General features: G+C 39.3%; 1 protein-coding gene and 1 long non-coding RNA gene across 3 annotated transcripts in view; both read right to left on the bottom strand.

Moving 5' to 3' along the window:
• Nucleotides 1–20,929, bottom strand: part of TJP1 (tight junction protein 1) — a 341,704-nt gene that overhangs the window by 120,244 nt on the left and 200,531 nt on the right. The gene's annotated exons all lie outside the window — the stretch shown is intronic.
• The window catches only part of LOC144230189 (uncharacterized), a 35,166-nt gene continuing 17,561 nt past the window's right edge, over nucleotides 3,325–20,929 (bottom strand). The window contains exons 3-4 of one of the 2 annotated variants that reach the window (XR_013334720.1): nucleotides 3,738–3,817; nucleotides 3,325–3,593 (exon numbers count right to left, since the gene is read on the bottom strand). This is a non-coding gene — a long non-coding RNA (uncharacterized LOC144230189). The remainder of the gene's footprint in view (nucleotides 3,594–3,737; nucleotides 3,818–20,929) is intronic. The other variant, XR_013334721.1, reaches the window with a different exon arrangement.

The raw sequence follows: 20,929 nt of genomic DNA, 5'->3' as shown, positions 1-20,929 counted from the left end.
GCTTCACTTTTTTATTTTGACAGGGGGTGAAAATGTGGGCAAGGGAGAACTTCCATATGTAAGGATACAAGGAAGAATGAATGTTATGATCAGAAGTGCAAATCTTTGATGAAGAAATACAGAAGGACCACTTTGTGGGTCCCTTAATACCTGCTACTCAAGCAACAAGAATGATAAGTGTTCTTAAGTTACACATTTTTTCTCTGCATGTGAGAAGAAAATGCCACTTCTGAAATGGTAAATTAATCTGTGGTTTGAGACAAGCAAAGTTGCATAATGGTCCCTGCTTTGCCAGATATATCCTGACCACGTGTGTCAGTTTTCTTATCAATAAAAATGAAAATCACTGCTTTTTATAAGTTAGTTTATCAGGATTAAATGGACTCACATATGAGATAGTACATAGGCACTCAATAAATTTCTGCTCGTTGTTTTTGCTGAATTATTCTTTGCTTCCATTTTTAATCTTGCCTTGCTATTTGATATTTACTGTTATTTATTATTATTTTTTTTATCAGAGTAAAGTCAGAAGGCTTAAACAATCATTCTGAAGATGAAAAAAGTTATTTTCTAGGCCAGATTCAATTACTGAGTATCTATCATGTTCTATACACTGGGGACTCAGCAATTAAGAAGCCCTCAGCAGAAAAAAAGCCCTTCCCCCACAAGCTTCTACTGCAGTGGAAACAGATAGAAACAAATACAGTAAATAAGAAAAATATGCAAAATGTTAGAGGGTAGAAAGTGCTAGAGAGAAAAATCAAGAGAAGGATATGGAATCCTTAGGAAAGGCAGAGGGACAGTTCATTTTGTGGGTTCAGGAAGGTCTCATTAGGAAGGGGACGTGAGGGGCACCTGGGTGGCTCAGTTGGTTAAGCGTCCATCTTAGGCTCAGGTCATGATCTCATGGTTTGTGGGTTCAAGCCCGGCATCAGGCTCTGTGCTGACAGCCATCTCAGAACCTGGAGCCTGTTTCGGATTCTGTGTCTCCCTCTCTCTCTGAACCTCCTCTGCTCACGCGGTCTCTTCTCTCTCCCTCTGTCTCTCTCAGAAATAAATAAACATTAAAAAATACATAAAAAAAAAAAAAAAAGGAAGGGGACATGAGAATACAGGGAGTGAGTCATGTACAGATCTGAGGAAGCCCTTCCAGGCACAAGGGATGCCAACTGCAGGGTCTCTGAGATGGGAGAGACCTTGGTGTGTCTGAGGAGCAAAGAGGCCAGTGGGCCAGAGCGGAGCTAAAAGGAAGCATGTCAAGGAAGTAAAGGAACTATGGCCGGGCGGGCGGGTCACACTGGGCCTTGGAGGCTTTTTTTTCCTATGTGAGATGGAGAGCCACCAGAGGAATGTGAACAGGAAGTGACAATGGAGCAATTGTTTTAACAGAACACCCTGCCATATGCAGACAATGAAGTGAGAGAGCGCAAGGGTGGAGGCAGGGAGGTGAGCAGGGAGGGACCTAACATAGCCTAAGATGAGGTCTGGTGGCCTGGACTAGGCAGCATGGTTGGAGGTGCTGCTGTCTGTGACTTCCAGATGATGTAAAGCTGACAGGGTGTGTTGATAGATTGGATACAGAGTACAGAGAAAAAGAAGAGTCAAGGTTAATGCTGAGACTTCTGATAAGTGCAACTGGAAGGATGGAAATGTCATCAAATAAGATCATAAAGACTAGAAAAAGCAGGTTTGGGAGGCTGACATCAGGAGCTAGTCTTGGACATATTATACGTGAGGCTCATGTTAGACATCCATGCAGGAGTGTTGAGTCGGCAGTTGGAGATGTGAATATGGACTTTAGGGAAGAGGTCCAGATTGGATGCATTGATGATTATCAATTTAAGATGCCTTAAGCCATTGGTGCATGGAGCTCACAAAAGAGTGGGTGTAAATGCAGAGAAGAGAACCAGAACCAAGCTTGGGGCATGCCAATGTTGAGAGGTCAGGGAGAAGGAGTAAAGGCAACTGAGAATAAGTGACCACTAAGAGAGAGGATGGTGTCTTAGATGCCAAGTAAAGAAAACATTTCAAGAAGGGACTGAGTAATTGTGAACTGTGTCAAATGCTGTTTATAGGTTAGGAAGATAGCCAAAAACTGACCAAACTGGATACTCCAAAATCTTCAAGAAAAAAAAAAGTATTTTAAGCCAGTTTTTAATGTAAAACAACTTTTAAATTCAGTTTTCAATGTTTTCATAAGGCCTTACCATTAAACACGAGAGCTTGCACATGTATTTATCTCTTCCTAAATCTCACTAAAATGACACAAAAGATAAGAAAGCTCTAACACCCAAGAACAAAGAGACAATATAGGTCAGGATGTGTCTCCTTCCCGCTCCCTTAAACTCTAAACATTTCCTGGAATCTACTCAAAGATGAATTTTCCAGCTAAGTCTTCAGGCATTCCAGAAGAATGGAAGCCTCAGAGATAGCAAAGAAAAGCCAGAAACCTCCCAGGACTATAGCAGATATGTAAGGAGATGACAAGCCTGGGGAGTGACAGGAATAAGTACATAAAAAGTAAAGTAAAAATAAAGACAAAGCACTACATTTAAACGACAAACTTCAAAATAAAAAGTACTTGTAATCTATTTTCATTATTATAAAACAGCAGAGAATGCCAGACTTCTTCTGCCCAATGCCTACCTGTGGCCAGGCAGGGCATCAACATTCACCACTGGTTTCTCAAGCCCTGGCCTTTCATTATCTGTACTCCTTCTCAAGAATACACGCCAGGGGCACAAACTGGGCTTTTCCATCACTCCAAACTGCCTCCTCTCCAAAATCACAATGCTCAAACATTGCAATCTCAGACAGGAGATTAGGCATGTCAACGTAAATGGAAACAGTGGGGATCTCAAAGAGCCAGGGGTCAACAAGGTCAGACTCAGAAAGAGGTTCAAGGAAGAATAAAGGGGGGTAGGGTTACAGAAAAGTGTCTGAAGACACATAAATGCCTAATTCAAATAAATGCCTCTTTGAAGAAATTAGTAAATATATTTTTTAATGTTTATTTATTTTTGAGAGTGAGAGAGAGAGAGAGAAAAAGAGAGCATGAGTGGGGGAGAGGCAGAGAGAGGGGAAGACACAGAATCTGAAGCAGGCTCCAGGCTCCAAGCTGTCAGCACAGAGCCTGACATGGGGCTCGAACCCACAGACCATGAGATCATGACCTGAGCCGAAGTCAGATGCTCAACCAACTAGAGCCATCCAGGTGCCCCAAAATTAGTAAATATTTTTTGAGTACATACTAGATGCAAAGCAACATGGTACAAAATGCTATGTGCCTTAGTTACCTACTGCTACATAATAAAATGTAGTAACTTAAAACAACAAGCATTTATTATTTCACACAGGTCAGGAATCCAGGAGCAATTTAGCTGAGTGGTTCTGGCTCAGGGCCCACATGAGGCTGCCGTCAAGATGTTGACCAGGAATGCAGTCATCTGCTTGACCGGGCTGGAGGATTCACTTTCAAGGTGGCTCACTCACATGGCTGTTGTCTGGAGTACCTCAATTGCTCACCACAGAGACTGTTCCATAGGGCTCCTTGAATGCCCTCAGGACATGGCAGCTGGCTTCCCTCAGAACAGCTGATGGGGCAGAAGACAAGGAGAAAGCCACAGTACTGTGTATGACCAGGTCTATAGTATATACCATCACTTCTGCCTTAGTCTATTCATTAGGAGCCAGTCACTAAGCCCAGCACACATAGAAGGGGAGGGAATTAAGCTTACTTCCTGAAGGGAAGAAGATCAAAGATTTTTCAAACCATCACGTTGCATATCTGGTTCCACAGGAATGATACTATAGTACACTGTTAAAATAAGCACACATGTAAATCAGTATAACACAAATTGGAATGTGGCAAATATAAGAAAAGTAGACATGCCATTGTAGATTTTATGACGAAAATTATAATTTAGCCAAGGATCAAACCTATCAGATGTTCCTCAAAACCTACTCAAGACATTAAGTCTAAGAGACTCCACTTGATAAAATCTAAAGTTTTATTTTGGTTCTTTTTTTTTTATTTTTTATGTCTTATTTATTTTTGAGAGAGAGATAAAGACAGCATGAGCAGGGGAGGGTCAGAGAGAGAGGGAGACACAGAATCCAAAGACAGGTTCCAGGCTCTGAGCTGGTTGTGTGTGAGCACAGAACCTGACACAGGGCTCAAACCCACAAACTGTGAGATCACGACCTGAGCCAAAGTCAGATGCTTAACCTGAGCCACAGAGGTGTCCCTATTTTGGTTCTATTTTTTAAAAATTTATTTATAGGGGGGCGCCTGGGTGGCTTAGTCGGTTAAGCGTCCAACTTTCTCTTAGGTCATGATCTCGCGGTTCGTGGGTTCGAGCCCCGCGTCGGGCTCTGTGCTGGCTGCCAGCTCAGAGCCTAGGGCCTATTTTGGAGTCTCTGTCTCCCTCTCTCTCTGACCCTCCCCTGCTCACGCTGTCTCTCTCTCTCTCTTAGAAATAAATAAAAATATTTTTAAAAAAAATTTATTTATAGGATCACATTTCACAATTGCACTATTATTTAGAAGCCTTTTTACAGATGATTTAAGTCACCCAGTTTATTAAAGTTATTTACTGTAATATAAAAAAAGATGTTAAAATAATAAAGCACCACCAGTTCTCTACGTGTAAGAAAACTGTTAAAAGCAATCTGTTAGAAGAATAGCTGCTATATTACCTATGCTGGAAAGTTCCATTTTTAAATTCGTTTCTAGTTGACTTCCTCTGTGACCCCATAAAAGCAGTCTAAATAGATAATTAGTAATCACTAGAACTTCAGTTCCCAATATCTTAAGATATGCTTAACATAATGTAAATTTAAATATAAATGTCAGTATCCACCAAACAACAGAGCCTCAAAACACAAGAAGCAAAAGCCGAGGAAGCTTAAAAGAGAAAACTGGTAAGTCCTCATTTATAATTAAGGACTGCAGTCCCCCTCTCAGCAACTGAGGACTACTGGATAAAAAAATCATCCAGGGATAGAGAAGATCTGAGCAATACAACCTAACAGGATCTTACTGACATATACAGTACACTAACCCAATCTCAGTAAAATATAAATTATTTTTAAGCACTCATGGAACACTCCTCAGATGCGACCCTATGTTGGACCATAAACCATGCTGCAAAATTTAAAGTAAGTGTCATCACACAAGTGTGTTTGCGATCATAGTGAAATCAAACAAGAAAATAATAATCATGTGGAAATAAAACATTTCTAAATAATCAACATGTCAAAAAAAATACCTCAAAGGAAATTTTAAAATACATAAAACTGAATGAAAATGAAAGCACAACATATCAAACACGTGGGACACAGTTACAGCAGTAGCTGAGAGGCAAATGTATAGCACTAAAAATGCTTATATGAAGAATGCAAAAACATCTCAAATCAATAACCTAACTTCCTACCTCAAGAAACTAGGGGGGAGAAAGAGTAAAGTCAGCACAAAGCAAGCAAAAGGAAGTAATAAAGATAAGAACAGAAATTAATAAAATTGAAAATAGAAAACAAAAGAAGAAAGCAAAAAAACAAAAGGCTGGTTCAATGTGAGGGTGGTGGGAAGAAGGTTCAATAAAACTGATAATCTTCTGGCAAGACTGACAAAAATAAGAAGAAAACAAAAAATTATCATACATGAAATAAGCAGTACCATTACAGATCCCACAGTCATTAAGAAGATAATAAGGGAAGACGATGAATAACTTTATACTCAGAAATCTGATAATTCAGAAGAAATGGACTGACACCTAAAAAACCACAAGTTATCAAAACTCCGTGAAAATGAAATAGTCAATCTGAATAGCCTATCACCATTTTTAAAAAATTGAATATCTAATTTAAAAGCTTCCAAAAGATAAATCTACAGGGCCAGAAGGATTCACTGCAGACTTCTACCAAACATCTAAGGAAGAATTACCACTAGTCAAAATCCCTGCAAGGCTTCTGTATATATAAACAAAACTATTCTAGGGCACCTGGGTGGCTTAGTCGGTTAAGCACCTGACTCTCGACCTCAGCTCAGGTCTTGATCTCAGGGTCATGAGTTCAAGCCCCATATTGGGCTCTTGGGCATAAGTCTACTTAAAATAAACAAAATTTTTCTAAAGAATACATGGAAAGGCAAAGGAATTAGAAGAGCTAGATCAACTCTGAAAAACAAAAGAGAATAAAATGGGATGTATCAGTCTATGAGATTTCAAGAACTATTTTATAGATACACTAATCAAAACTGTGGTATTAGCAAAGATGAGCGGAATCCAGAATTAGACCCACACACATATGCCTAATTCATTTTTGACAAAGCAGCAAAGGCAATTAAATGAAAGAGGGATAGCTTTTCGAACAAATAGAGCTAGAGCAAGTGGATATCCATCAGCAAAAAAATGACATAAACCTCATACCTGACACAAAAATTAATTCAAAGCAGATCAGACACTTAATGTAAAACTATTAAATCTTTAGAGGAAAAAAGGAGAAAATCTTTAGGATCTAAGGGTAAGCAAGGATTTTTTAGATCTGACACCAAAGGGATAATTCACCGAAAGAAATACTGATAAATTGGGACAATATCAAAATTAAAAAATTTTGCTCTGCCTAAGGCCCTGTTAAGAGGATGAAAAGACAAGCTACAGACTGTAAGAAAATATCTGCAAACCACTTAATTGACAAAAGCTTAGAATATATAACATACTCTTCAAAGTTGATAGTAAAAAACCAAACAATCCAAGTTAAAAATGGGCAAAAAACAGACATTTCATTGAAGGCGATATTCAGATGGCTAATAGGCATATGAAAAGATGTTCAACATCATTAGACTTCAGGGAAATGCAAATTAAAACCACAATGAGCTATCACTGCAAATCTATCAGTTATATACCTATTTGGTGACAACATCAAATGTTAGTAAGGATGTGGGAAAACTGGATCACTCATACATTGCTGCTAGAAATGTGATATGGTAGAGATACTTTTGGCAGTTTTTTATAAAATGAAACGTGCAATTACCAGACCCAGCAATTACACTCTTGGGCATTTATCCCAGTGAAATGAAAATTCATATTCACACAAAAATCTGTATACAAATGTTCACAGTAGTTTTATTATAATAGCCCCAAAATCAGAATCAGCCAAAATTTTTCTCAACAGGTGAGTTAAAAACAAAACAAAACAAAAAACCCAACTGTGAGCTATCCATACCATGGAATATTATTCAGTAATAAAAAGGAGCAAAAAATTGATATAAGCAACAACCTGGATGGATCTCCAGGAAATTACATTGAGTGAAATAAGCCCATTCCAAAAGGTTCGTTCTGTACTGAATGCTTGATTCTGGGTTTTTTTTGAATTTTTAAAAAATGTCTTATTTATTTCTGAGAGAGAGACAGCATGAATGGGGGAGGGTCAGAGAGAGAGGGAGACACAGAATCCAAAACAAGCTCCAGGCTCTGAGCTAGCTGTCAGCACAGAACCTGATGTGGGGCTCGATCCTACAAACCACGAGATCATGACCTGAGCCGAAGTCGGATGCTTAACCGACTGAGCCACCCAGGTGCCCCTGATTCTGTTTATATAACATTTTGAAATGATAAAATTTTAGAGACAGAGGACAGATTAGCCGGATGTGTTAAGGGAAGGGAGAAGACTGCATGTGGTTATAAAAGGCAACATGAGAGATTCCTGGAGTATTTTTTTAGAGAAAAATATATAAAGGTTAGATAAGGAGAAATACACACTTTAAGGGCTCTATTCTCCCTCCGCCCCCACCCCACCGTGAGCTTCACAATGAACACAATGGCCACACTATCAAAACTAAGGAAGAACTGGTACCCTGTGGTTACTTACCAATATATGGAAACTAAAATAAATACAAGTATGTTCTAAAAAAATTCAAAGCTCTATGCTCTATAAAATGTTAATTTTACAAGGTCACTAAATGTGTTTATTTTCAGGATCATGAAAGCAATTTCCTTAGATCAAAACCCAAACCTTCTGAGATGAATATCCTCTGTGGAGAATGACTTACATAATGTTGTTCTGCATTACGTAATAATGAAATAATAGGGGGTTTCTTTCACCAGAGAGACGCACAACACATCATGGGAGCAACAGTATATCTGCATTTCTACCAGATGGTCCCTGTACCTTCACTACATCACCACTAGATTTCCATGAATTGTATTTAGGAAAATCAGTAGGTCACAGCACTTTTACTCAGTTTTAGAATACATGGAAAAATGACAAGGGCATTCTCTTGCCATGCTGTTTTCAAAGGAAATCACATAATTACTTGGAAAATACACATTTAACCAAATTAAAACCATGTGCAAAGTGTAACCTTTTATATACATATAAAAAATATAGAAAGACAAATATATAGAGAGAAGTATCGAAAATTACAAAAAAGAGAGAGAGCCTACTGGCAATTAAAGGATGGCTTCTGTAGTAGGGTGCATGGTGTTCCTCAACAAGACACGGCTACATCCTAACCTCCAGCACCTGTGAATATGACCTTATTTGGAAAGTGTCTTTACAGATGTAAGTCAAGGATTAAGATAGAGACCAGCCTAGATGATCCCAGGGGGCCCTAAATCCAATGACAACTGTCCCTATAATAATGAGGCACAGAGAGATCTGACAGAGACACATAAGAGGAGAAAGGGAGGTGAAGACAAAGGCAAAGACTGAAAGGTCCCCAGCGAGCAATGCCCAGGAATGCTGGACAGCCACCAAAAACTGGAAGACCATGATCAGATTCTCCCCTGCATCTCTTGGAGGGAGTATAGATGAATTTTGGCCTTCCATCCTCCAAAACTGTATGGTAACTGGTTACAAAAGCCACAGAAAACTAGCACACTCCCTTTATTAGAGAATGCAATTCACATACTTGCCAATCAAAGCAAAACATGAGAATCATTCTTTTAAATTCAAGATAAAACAGGTCTCAAAAATACCTTAAGATTTAGCTATCCAGAATCTAGCTTATGTAATCATGAGACCTCCAAAGTGGTTTTGAATCCAGAACAAATAAAAAAAAAACTGAACAGAAAGGCATTAGGAGGACGGGAAAAAAAGTTTAGAAACAGTTTTTAATTCTGTTCAATGGGAAGCAATATCACCAAAAAAAAAAAATCCAATAAATGATTCCCTGAATTAATAAGCCTGTAAAAAATAAGCCTAAAATTGGTAGAGTTCAATTGGTATCTTTACTATACACTAGAAACACTAGTTTAAAATATAATAGAGAAACATTGCATTCACAAAAGTATGCAAATAGGAAACACAGTATCAAGTAATAACTTTACCCAACCACCAATGGACCTATATAAAAACAAAGAAACAACAAATTATTACTATTTTTTTGTTATTTGTTAATTTTTTTATTTATTCAGGAAGTCCTGAATAAGTGGAATATGTCCAGTTGCTGGGTGGATAACTAAACACTATAAGACACAAGACAGTCTCAAGATTGTTGACAGGTTTGATACAACACAAACACATATTTTTGAAGGATACTTAAATAAGTCCAATATACCGATGGCATAAAACTCTAGTGAGAAAGAAAAGATTTATAAACTAATGGGTATGAAGATGACCAGATATGCCATATATTAAAACATAATATAAAGCTGTAATTACTAAAATAAGGAAGAAGCTAAATGAAACAGAATAGATAACAGAGAAATCAACCTTATTATTATGAGAATTAATGTATGGTAAAGCCAGCAACAGGAAAAGTAATATGCAATCAATGAACTTTATAATAACAATGACTAGTAATTGGGTTAAAAGGCAGTTGGGAAGCAATCACATCTTTGTATCACACCATTATAAAAAAAAAAAACTACAAATGAACTGAAGACTTAACTGTTAAAAATTAAACAACAAATAAGTCAGCGGGATATAAAAGAGAAAACTGACCTGACCCGGAGGCAAAGGTGGTGAGAGGGAGAGTGAGAAAAGAGAAGGGCTCTTAAATGCAACGGAAATAGAAAAAAATAGAAAAAGATTGATAAGGGGAGCCTGGGTGGCTCAGTAGGTTAAGTGTCCAACTTCCGCTCAGGTCATGATCTCACAGTTTGTGGGTTTGAGCCCCACGTCGGGCTCTGTGCTGACAGCTCAGAGCCTGGAGCCTGTTTCGGATTCTGTGTCTCCCTCTCTCTCTGACCCTCCCCTGCTCACATTCTGTCTCTCTCCCTCAGAAATAAATAAAAAACATTTTAAAAAATTTTAACAAGAAAAAGATTGATAAATTCTACTATACTGAATTTTTATGCTAAAAAAAAGAGAGAAACAAATGAGCTGGAGAAAATATTTACATAAATAAGAAAAAGGATTAGTATCCTCAATATCTAATAAACTCACTCACAGGGAAAAGGGCACCAGAAAAAAGATATTAATAACTAATATGAGAAATAAACCTTACAATTCAAATAAAAAGACAAAAATACACTTCAATTTAAAAGTGGACGAAGGATTTGAATAGACATTTCTCCAAAGATGATGTACATGTGGCTAATAAGCCCATGAAAAGATGCTCAACATTATTAGTCATTGGGGAAATGCAGCTCAAAACCAGGATGAGATACACCTTCCCACTCACTGGGATGGCTATAATCAAAAAGACCAATGAAAACAAGTGTGGGAAGGATGCAGAGAAATTGGAACTCTCATATACTTCTGATGGGAATGTTAAATGGTTCGGCTACTTTGGAGAATAGTTTGGCAGTTCCTCAAATGTTAAATATAAAATTACCAGCAATTCCACACCTAAGAGAAACTAAAAAACATATTCCTACAAAAATCTGTAAACAGGGGCCACCTGGGTGGCTCAGCTGATTAAGTGTCTGACTTCGGCTCAGGTCATATCTCTCGATCCGTGGGTTCGAGCCCCACATCAGGCTCTGTGCTGACAGCTCAGAGCCTGGAGCCTGTTTCAGATTCTGTGTCTCCCTCTGTCTCTGCCCCTCCCCGGCTTGTGCTCTGTCTCACTCTGTCTCAAAAATAAATAAACGTTAGAAAAAAATCTGTAAACAAACATACATAGCAGCATTATTTCATGATAGCCAAAGAGTATACAAACAACCCAAATGTCCACCAGCTAAATGGATAAATGAATAAACAAAAGACAACATATTCATATGATAGAATACTGTTCAGCCATTAAAAGGAATGAAATACTGACACATGCTACAACATGAATAAGCCCTGAAAACATCATGTTAAGTGAAAGAAACCAGATGCAAAAAGCCATACATTGCATTATTCCATTCAGGAACAGGCAAATCCAAGACTGAAATGTATTCTGCCTTTGGGGATTGGGAGACACTCCAGCACTTAACCCGGCCTACGTTAACAAGAGAAGATGTCTAAATGAATAAAGTTTATTCTATTAAAGATGTTTCCATTGCTTTGACTCAGTAATTCTGCTTTTCAGAATGTTAAATATAAAAATAGCTACAGGTAGAAATATTAATCCAGTGACTGATTACACATTAAATCTCTTACTACCTGCTAGGCAGTTTAAGGGAAGGTGGGTACAGTGCCTCCTAAGACAAATGGTCGCTGAAGTATTATTCATAATAGCAGAAACCCCTAAGGGTGATGTCCAATAACCAGGGATTGATTGTGGACTATTTACTCAACATTAGTTACATTAAAATTACTCAATCATTAAAATGCTATTTGTAATAACAATGAAAAGTATGTTATTTTGTTAAGTGAAAGAAATCATATTAACATATATTTAATCACAACTATATGAGAACATTTTAAACCTATGTATAGACAAAACATTGGAAGGATCAAAGTGTTGACAGTTACTGTCTTTGAATGGTGAGTCTATGGTAGTAATTTTCTGTTGTAGAAATTTCCAAATTTTCTATAACGAGCAAGCTTACTTTGGGTAGTGAAATAAAACAAAAACGAGCTTTAAGAAAACTGAATCAAGAGGCAAGGCAACAGAGGTATGTGTTACCTGATCACAAAATATCTGTGGGCTCTTACCCCAGTCTACCAGCAACTCTAAGAGACAGTCTCTCCTGTCCCATGAATAACAAGCACCAGAAAGAATGCTGAAGGTAACAATCTTCCTGGGGGTTCCCACCCCCCAGCCCTTGTTCTAGGAAGTCACTTTAAATCTGTGTTCCTGAGAGCCCTCAGGGTTCCCTGGAGGTCACCTTGAAAGGGCAGGGGAGGAGGCAAACAGGGGTCTGCCTTCCAGCACCTTATGAGCCTGATCCTCTATATCTGAGCAGCTTGAAAGCTCTTTTCTTTGTCTCTTGCCTCCAGAGCCTCTCGTTTTACATTTGGAGACTTCATTTAAGGAAAGAGACCTTGTTACTACAGTGTCCGTAAATCTCTGAGATGATTCAGGAATTACTAATGAATGTTCTGTACAGTTCCTTCCGGTCAAGTGATATGAAGAGGATCAGGGAAGGAAATTCTCCAAAGAGCAAGAAGAATTCTCAGGGACCAGCTGTTTTCATTTTACACTCAGAGTTTGTAGAAAGCAACCTGGATACTGCTCAGATTTCACGGTTCCTTGAAGGGAAAAGTGTGGGGCATAAGACAATGGGGTGTGTTGGCTTCTGAGAGCTATGGTGAAGGTCTCCCTCATCTGCCCCGCATCCTCAGTAAGAGGTGTTCACAATGCTCTCGCACATCAAAAGTCTAGTAACACAAAGCACATGCCATTCAAAGAGGCCAAGGAAACACTGGACACATTTAAGAAAAATGTGAATTCATGAATTTAATGAATTCATGGACTGATGGGCTAGAAATAACATAGCCTCCTGGTACAAACCCTGGCATAGATATAAGAGATGGTTAATAAATGCTGGTTATCAAGATGCCACACTGCTCCAAAGGCATTCTTTATACCCAAATATACTTAAGATAGCTCAGTTCAATCCACCCCATCAGTTATTAAAATATGCCTCCTGTTATAACATGGTCTTTATCGAGGAGTACATCATCATGTCAGACTTAGGCTACTTTGCTCAATTTGGTTATAATCCTTATTATGTAGTGTCTTTTATTTATTACTATATCATTGTAAATATATGCAACGTTTAAAAATTCTAACACAATAAAAATGTATGCTAGTATCAGAGAAAAAAAACCACTGCAATAATTTTACAGACAGGGTTTTTAGTCAAAGCTGCCTCAGGGAAGTTTAGAGTGCTGTGTCCACAAAGCACTGGACTATTCTCTACTACGTTATCATTTAAAGACACCTACTTACACCACTCAGGAGGATATTCTGTTGAGAAGGGCACAAGATGATGGATATGACTTGTCTACTCTTATTATACAAATTAAGCTATATTATGCTGAGTGAAATAAGTCAGTCAGAGAAGGACAGACATCATACGTTTTCACTTACATGTGGATATTGAGAAACTTAACAGACCATGGGGGAAGGGAAGGAGGGAGGCAAACCACAAGAGAGTCTTAAATACAGTGAGCAAACTGAAGGTGGATGGGGGTGGGGGAGAGGGAAAATGGGTGATGGGAACTGAGGAGGGCACTTGTTGGGATGAGCACTGAGTACTGTATGGAAGCCAATTTGACAACAAATTATATTTAAGAGAAAAAAACAAATTAAATTATAATATGCTGCCTTTTCAGTTAGGAGGCTCTTCCCAAATGTTGCTTCATTTCCAAGATTATTATCATTATTAGAAACTATTCTCTTAACACAACACAATGGCTTTATTTTTTTTAATCTCCCTACTAACAGTGTTCATGCCTTTGAGTTTTTTTGTTCGGTATCTCTGTATCAGCAGTCTGATTTTAACATCTCAAATGGAAACAAATGTATACGAGCTGTAGTCCACTTAGTTTCCTGTTTAAAAGATTCTGAGGGCTGCCCGGGTGACTCAGTCGGTTGAGCATCCGACTCTTGATTTCGACTCAGGTCACCATCTCACAGTTTGTGGGTTTGAGCCCTGCATCCAGCTCCCCGCTGACAGTGTGGAGTCTGCTTCGGATTCTTTATAATCCTTTCTCTCCGCCCCTCCCCCACTTGCACATGCTCTCTCTCTCAAAATAAATAAACTTAAAACGACAAGATTCTGAAAGTGTGGGGGAAAAAAAAACCAACCCAGCTTTCAAAGACAGTATATACACTCAAGACTGAGACACCGGCAGAGTTGATGCAAAGACAAAACAGGATGGCCAAAAAAATTCAGTTTTACAGACAACGTAATTTTTCCATTTTCATCCTCGAGTTTTAGATTTTTATTTACAGCAATATCACAATATACCTAAAATCTGAGTGGCTATGAGGTGGAGTGTTTGATTTTTAAGGTAAGAATGAAAAAAATGTGTACTTTTGCTAAAGTCCTACCATTAAGATCAGCTTCAACATTATATCCAAAAGCTGTATCAGACAGCTATTATGATGATCTTGTTTATGGGTCTGTAATGACTGTCTAACTTAGGAAGCAAACTATTTTTCATACTGTCCACCTCTTCCTACATTGGGGACTAAATGAATTATATGGTTAGTTTTTATTTTTACACTTATGCCCAATGATTTTATGTCTCAAAAGAAAATATCTTCGGGGGGGAACTCAATTGCAGGACCTCGCCACTTTGGCCATCAACCAAATGAAACTATAGATGTATGTGCCTTGAAGGCAGACCCTCTACCTCACCCTGCTCTGTCCAACCCAGAACCCTGTGTCAGACATCACTGTGAAGGTGACAATGATACCTGCTATCTGCATCACAGTCTTTGCCCTGGGACCAGCCCCAGACCTGACCACATCTTGCACTCTGACCCCAGGTGTGAGTTTTCCTTTCCCTCACTCTCCTGGGAGTCCTGGTTTACTGTTCAGTCTTACATGCCTCCCTCTCCTCCTTGTTGCCTGGTTCCAGAATTATATGACACTTCTCCCTCCTCAAATCATGCAGAGGCACTCTTAGATTTTCACATCTAGGGGTGCCTGGGTGTTAGTTGGTTGCATGTCTGACTTCGACTCAGGTCATGCTCTCACAGCTTGTGAGTTCAAGCTTGCATCTGGCTTGCTGCTGTCTGTGAAGACCCTGTTTCAGATCCTCTGTCCCCCTCTCCCTCAGCCCCTCCCCTGCTCATGCGCTCTCTCTCTCTCTCAAAAATAAATGAACATTAAAAAAAACTTTTTAAAAAGATTTTCACATCTATACTTATATGTGAAAAAAACATTTCACATTTGCTATAGGATAACCCAAGTATGTGCACTGTTAGTACAACTTTTGGTTTGTAAAGTCATAAAAGAATATTGTAGGTAGAATCCTAGATACCTCCCAGTCCTTCTGAATCTGAATCAAGATGGAGGACACTAGGTACTATATATGCATTTTGGAAAAGCTCTCAAAGGGATTTATTTTTTCAATAACAGCCTCATTAAGACAGAATTCAGATACCATTAAAGTGACCCTTTTAAAGTGTACAATTCAGTGTGGTTTACTATATGCACAAAGTTGTTCACAACTATCATCATAATCTAATTCCAGAATATTTTCAGGATTCCAGAGAGAACCTCACACCAATTAGAAGTCACTCCCCATTCTGACACCCTCCCTAATCTTCTAGACCCTGGCAACCATTAATGAACATTTTGTGTCTCTATGAAGTTGCCTATTCTGAACATTTCATATAAACAGAATGATACAATATATGGCCCTTTGAGACCTGCTTCTTTCACTCAGCATAATGTTTTCAAAGTCCATCCATGTTCTAGCATGTATCATGGCTGAAGAATATTCTATTGTATGGATATACTACAACTTTCTTATCTGTTTATCAGTTGATGGACACTGCGGTTATTATGAAATAATGCTGCTGTGAATGTTTATGTACAAATTTTGTGTGGACAAGTTTTCAGTTCTCTTATGTATCTATCCCTAGGGACAGAATTGCTGGGCCATATGGTGACTCTGGTTTTTAGGACTGCAAACTTTTTTCCACAGCAGCTGTACCATTTCTCACCTGAATACCTGAGGGTTCCAGTTGCTCCACTTTCTAGTCAACACTTGCTATTGTTGATCTGGACTACAACCATGCTAGTGGGTGTGAAGTGGTATCTCATTATGGTTTTACTTGTACTTCCCTAGTGACTAATGATGCGGAGCATCTTTTCATGTTCATATTGGCCATCTGAATATCTTCTTTGGAGGACTGTCTATTCAAGTCCTTTCCCATTTTTTAATTGGGTTGCCTTTTAAACGTTGACTTGTAAGACTTCTTTATCCATTCTGGACACTAGACCCTTATTAGATATGATCTGCAAGAACTTTTTCCCATTATTGTGAGATGTCCTTTCACTTCATTAATGGTGTCCTTTGAGATACAGAAGTTTGTAATATTGATGAGGTCTAATTTATTTTTTTCTTTTGTCAGTTGTGTTTCGGGTGTCATATCTAAGAAAATATTGCTTATTCCAATGTCATAAAGATTTACTTCTGTGTTCTCTTCTGAGTTTAATAGTTTTACATTTAGGTCTATAATTCATTTTGAGTTAGTTTATGGTGTGAGGTAGGGATCCAACTTCACTCCTTTGCATGTAAATACCCAGTTGTCCCAGCACTATTTGCTGAACTCCCAAGTGATTTTGATGTACCCTTCTAGTTAAGAACCACTGAATTCCAGTCGAACGCCTCCAACATCTTTGTTTTACAGATAGAATTTTTAGGCCCAGAGAGATTAGGTTAAAATTGCTCTGCATTTGGAATAAAGGAAGTTATAGAAAAGGAGAATGCTTGATTCCTACTTCTTGGAATCTCAAAGTCTAGTGAAGGAGGCACACATTACAATGCAGGATGTTCAGGAATAAGAGCAGAAATATGCAAAGTGCTGTAGGATCACACAGAAGGGACTGATTAAGTAACTGTCTGTGGTGATTTCAGATTCACAGGGAGGGTACTTCCAGGCAGAAAAGAAGCTGAATTACAAAAGCCTTTTGACTGGAATGCTGTAGAAAGCATATAGAGTCACTAAATTAGCACAAAAGGGGAGGGGGTGATGGCAGGACAGGCCAAGCTGCACAGGGTCTGTATGCTGAGGACCAGGCTGAGCTCGCCCCTCTCAGGTGGGCAATGAGGAGTCATCCCATGGTTTAACAGAGAAGTGCCAACACCAGATATGTCCTTTAGAAATTGACTGCTGTCAACATGGATGATGGGCCATAGGAGGCAGAGCCTGGAGGACAGCTTCAGGAGACTCTTGGGACAATTCATGACCAGGCTCAAAGTTGAGTTCTCTCCCTATCATCAGTTTTCAGAGGAAAGTGGCAGATGTGTGTTGTTTGGCTAGAAGAATGTTTTTAAAACATCTTGAACTTGAATACCTGATCAGGGAGGAGGGAGAGAGAAGCTCTCTCTGGATGGCCACAGCCCCAACACTCCCTCTTTAGACTTGCCCGGGGTGGAGCACCCATTTATGTTACTCCCTGGCCCCTGTGAGCATTTGAGTTTGCAACCTGGGCCCAAACTAAGGGCAGCAACAATGGAGAGGGAGAGACTGAGAGAAAGAGAAAAGAGAGAGAGAGATACGGGAACATAAACTCCCAGGATAATTTGAAAGCGGGCTGCAATTGGCTCTTTGGTGGTGAAAGAACACAGAGAGAAGTTAATCTCTGCACTTCCATGCACCCAACCCACACCCCATCTCCCCAAGTGGCCACAAAGCTTTTGCTGAACTTGCTACTCTAAATAGCTTGTTGCACTGCTGGTCCCTGGCCTCTTGTGGCAATAACAAAAATAAAGTCTTTGAAAATGTCTTGTCTCACTGTGTTTCTTTAAATACTGAAGGCTTAAGGCAGAAAGCTTTGGCAAGTGGACCTTGCAGTTCCCTGGGAAGCCAACGTTCTTTTAAACTACAGGCTTCAACTTCTGGAGATTCTGGTGCTAGTCTGGAGAAAGTGGTCTCAAGATTCTGGTGCTAGTCAGTGAGGTGGTATTTCCTTTTATTTGTCTTCAGCTGGTATCTCTCAGAAGATTTCTATCTCTCCAGATTAAAAAGTTGCACCCTAGATCCAATACAGTCCTCTGTTTTCTCCTGAACTTTGCTCACACCAGTCCTTCTCTCAGAGTATAAACTCCTTGAGGGCAGGGACTATACATTTTATTTGGTTTTACTAACACAAGAGTTTAACGAGGTTCCCGGCCCTTAGAAGGTAGTTATTACTGAGAATTGTACAGTTTCTGATTGTCAGGACTGTTACTACAAACTCTTGTTTGCTCAGCTTACCTTCAGGCCTCTGGGCCAGGTTCAATTCCATGGGCTTTCATCCAAATAAGAGGAATAAAGGCAGGGGAGGAAGGAATCCAGAATCTGAACTTGAAGGCTTCCAGATCTTTCTTGTGGTGCTGGTGATATGTCTTTGAGTTCCTGCCTGTCTTATCACTATCCCCACATTTCTTATCAGTTAGCTACGTAGGGTGCTTTCTCTCCTACAGATCCTTTATACTTGGCAGTGTTTTTCCTTTGCTTTACAGAGTACTAAGTGGTGAACGTCTGTATGCTGATTTTTTTTACCCCTTTTAATTTTTTACTTTAAAAACACCTGTATTTTGTTTGCAAATCTCTTTTCTAAACTAACAAAAGTTATATAATAAAAAAGCAAACATTAAGCTAAATTTGGAAGGCTTAAAATAACCTCTTCTCCTTCCCCAGGAGTGACACAAGACGGCCCTTCCAACTGTGATCTGAAGGTTCAGGAAACCATGACCACTCATGGGAGCCAAGATCTTCACAATTTGCTTGAGTTGGAATCTACAAGTGAATTTTAACAGGATAAGCAATATGTAACAAGACCAGGAAACTATTCAAGGACAAGATTAGATGGCTGTTTTTCTTGGTTTTAGCTACACAAATCAACACCAATCTCTCCAATAGGGTTAAGAATTACTCTTTTCAGCAGTTACTGACAGTAGCTGATGCCAAGAAGATATTAACAAAGAACATGGATTTAAAGCCTAAGTGCATGGAGAATGAAGTAGGTGATTTTTACAAATGTTAATGTAAACCGTGCAGTTTATTCCATTCCATGTTGAAAATTTTACTCTACCAGGTCCAATGCAACTTCAAAACACTATTTTCCCAAAAGAATGGACCACGCCTTCCTTCAACTTCAAAGTGCCTTCTCTCTCTCTCTCTCTCTCTCGCTTGCTTTCTTTCAAGAGCACATGCAGGGGAGAGGAGCATGGGGGCATGAGAGAGAAAGAAAGAGAATATTTGAAGCAGGTTCCACACTCAGAGCAGAGCCCAATGTGGGACTCGATCCCATGACCCTGAGAACGTGACCTAAGCCCAAATCAAGAGTCAAACACTCAACTGACTGAGCACCCAGGGGCCCCTAGAGAGTCTTTGAAAAAGAAAGCTGCTGAATATCTGTAAAGAACTTAGAATATCATCACGTTCAGTAGTGCATTTTTTATTTCTAAGTATCGTTTTGATAAATATTTGTCAAACAAATGAATGAATATGTATAAATATGTGCAGCATCTCAAAACCTCTCACATGCACCAAGAGGAAAAGGAACAAACATAGGAGCCGTGGCTGCAAGGTGGATTAGTAGAGACATACACGTGTGACACACAAGGTCTGAGCTAGACATCATCACTGGTTCCAAACAATAAATGTAGCTGGCCCTCAGGAGCCTCAAAGCTGTTGGAGAAATGACTTACAGAAAGAAGAGAAGTGAGGGGCTCTATCAGAGAGATAAACAGAATAGCTAACAAAATAGAGAGAAGCAGAGTGTTGAAGAGAACCGACGCCCAGTCCTGTTCAGATCAATTCCAATCACCAGGCACTGAGCTAGGAACTGCGGGAAACAAGAAGAGAAGCTGTCTGTCCTTACTCGGTAAGGAGACAAATAAATTTGCAAACAGCAATTGTGAAAGCATACTTTTACCATTCGCAGTTGGAAGAAAGGAAACATACAGCTGACATAAACTTTGATGTAAATACAACTTTCTGTGTTTTTTCTTTTTCTTTCAGTGATCTGACACCTTCTCCTTTTCAAAATAGCAGCATATTAATTCTCTGTTAAGTCTTCTCTTTGAAATGCGTGTTTATGTCTGGCATGACTTTATCCCCATGTCACCTAGTCCTGCCCCCCACATTCCTGTTCCTTCTGGCAACACCCACCTGAATTTCGACACATTTTCTCTCACAAATTTGGCATTAGCTTAAGTCATTAGCTATACTTAGAGCTTGCCTTCACCCGTACTAAAATATAAAGGGTAACAGCTATAACGTGTGTGTTTTGTCTGATGAAGAAAAAGTGTCCATTTTTAATCAGTATGTTGAAATACATCATTTCTGTATTTGAACATGGCTTTGACAGATGCGGGGTAGGATGAAAACTCCACATTGGTCGGGACACAAACAGGCAGCATTCTTCATTTTATTATGTGAACTCCCCACACAGTGGGTCAAGTGGAATTTGTGTGGGATCTTATTTACTATATTACAAAAGCTGTCCTTAGTGTATATTTTATGCAGGACACTAACAGGCTGCTTTTATGTAAGTCAAATGTCACATCAGAAAATAGTGCTCTGGAATGTTTGGAAAGCATTCCGATGCTTTTGATCCATTGAAAAATATTATTTGCTTTTCACGGCAACAAATTAACTGAAGAGGTAAGGTATGCTTTGTAAAAATAGAGAAGCCTTCTGGGTTGGAAGTGAACTATCAAGGAACCTGTGGATGCAGAGGAGACCGTCCATGGACTTTCCCCAGTGGCTGCCCTAACCGGAGACAGCCTGGAAGACGGCAGGGGTCCCAGGGGCACAAAGGCCTGCAGGGAGCCCTCACTGGTAGCCCTGAGCTTCCCGGGGGGGGGGGAAGGAGAACACCCCACTGAGCCTGAACACATCGTCTCTTGGTTTCTATTTTATTGGTATGGGTGC

The sequence above is a fragment of the Crocuta crocuta genome, unplaced genomic scaffold (assembly GCF_008692635.1).
Source record: "Crocuta crocuta isolate KB4526 unplaced genomic scaffold, BGI_CrCroc_1.0 scaffold93, whole genome shotgun sequence".
Taxonomy (NCBI): domain Eukaryota; kingdom Metazoa; phylum Chordata; class Mammalia; order Carnivora; family Hyaenidae; genus Crocuta; species Crocuta crocuta.
The sequence above is the reverse complement of the archived record's forward strand: the minus strand, read 5'-3'. Positions and strand labels throughout refer to the sequence as shown.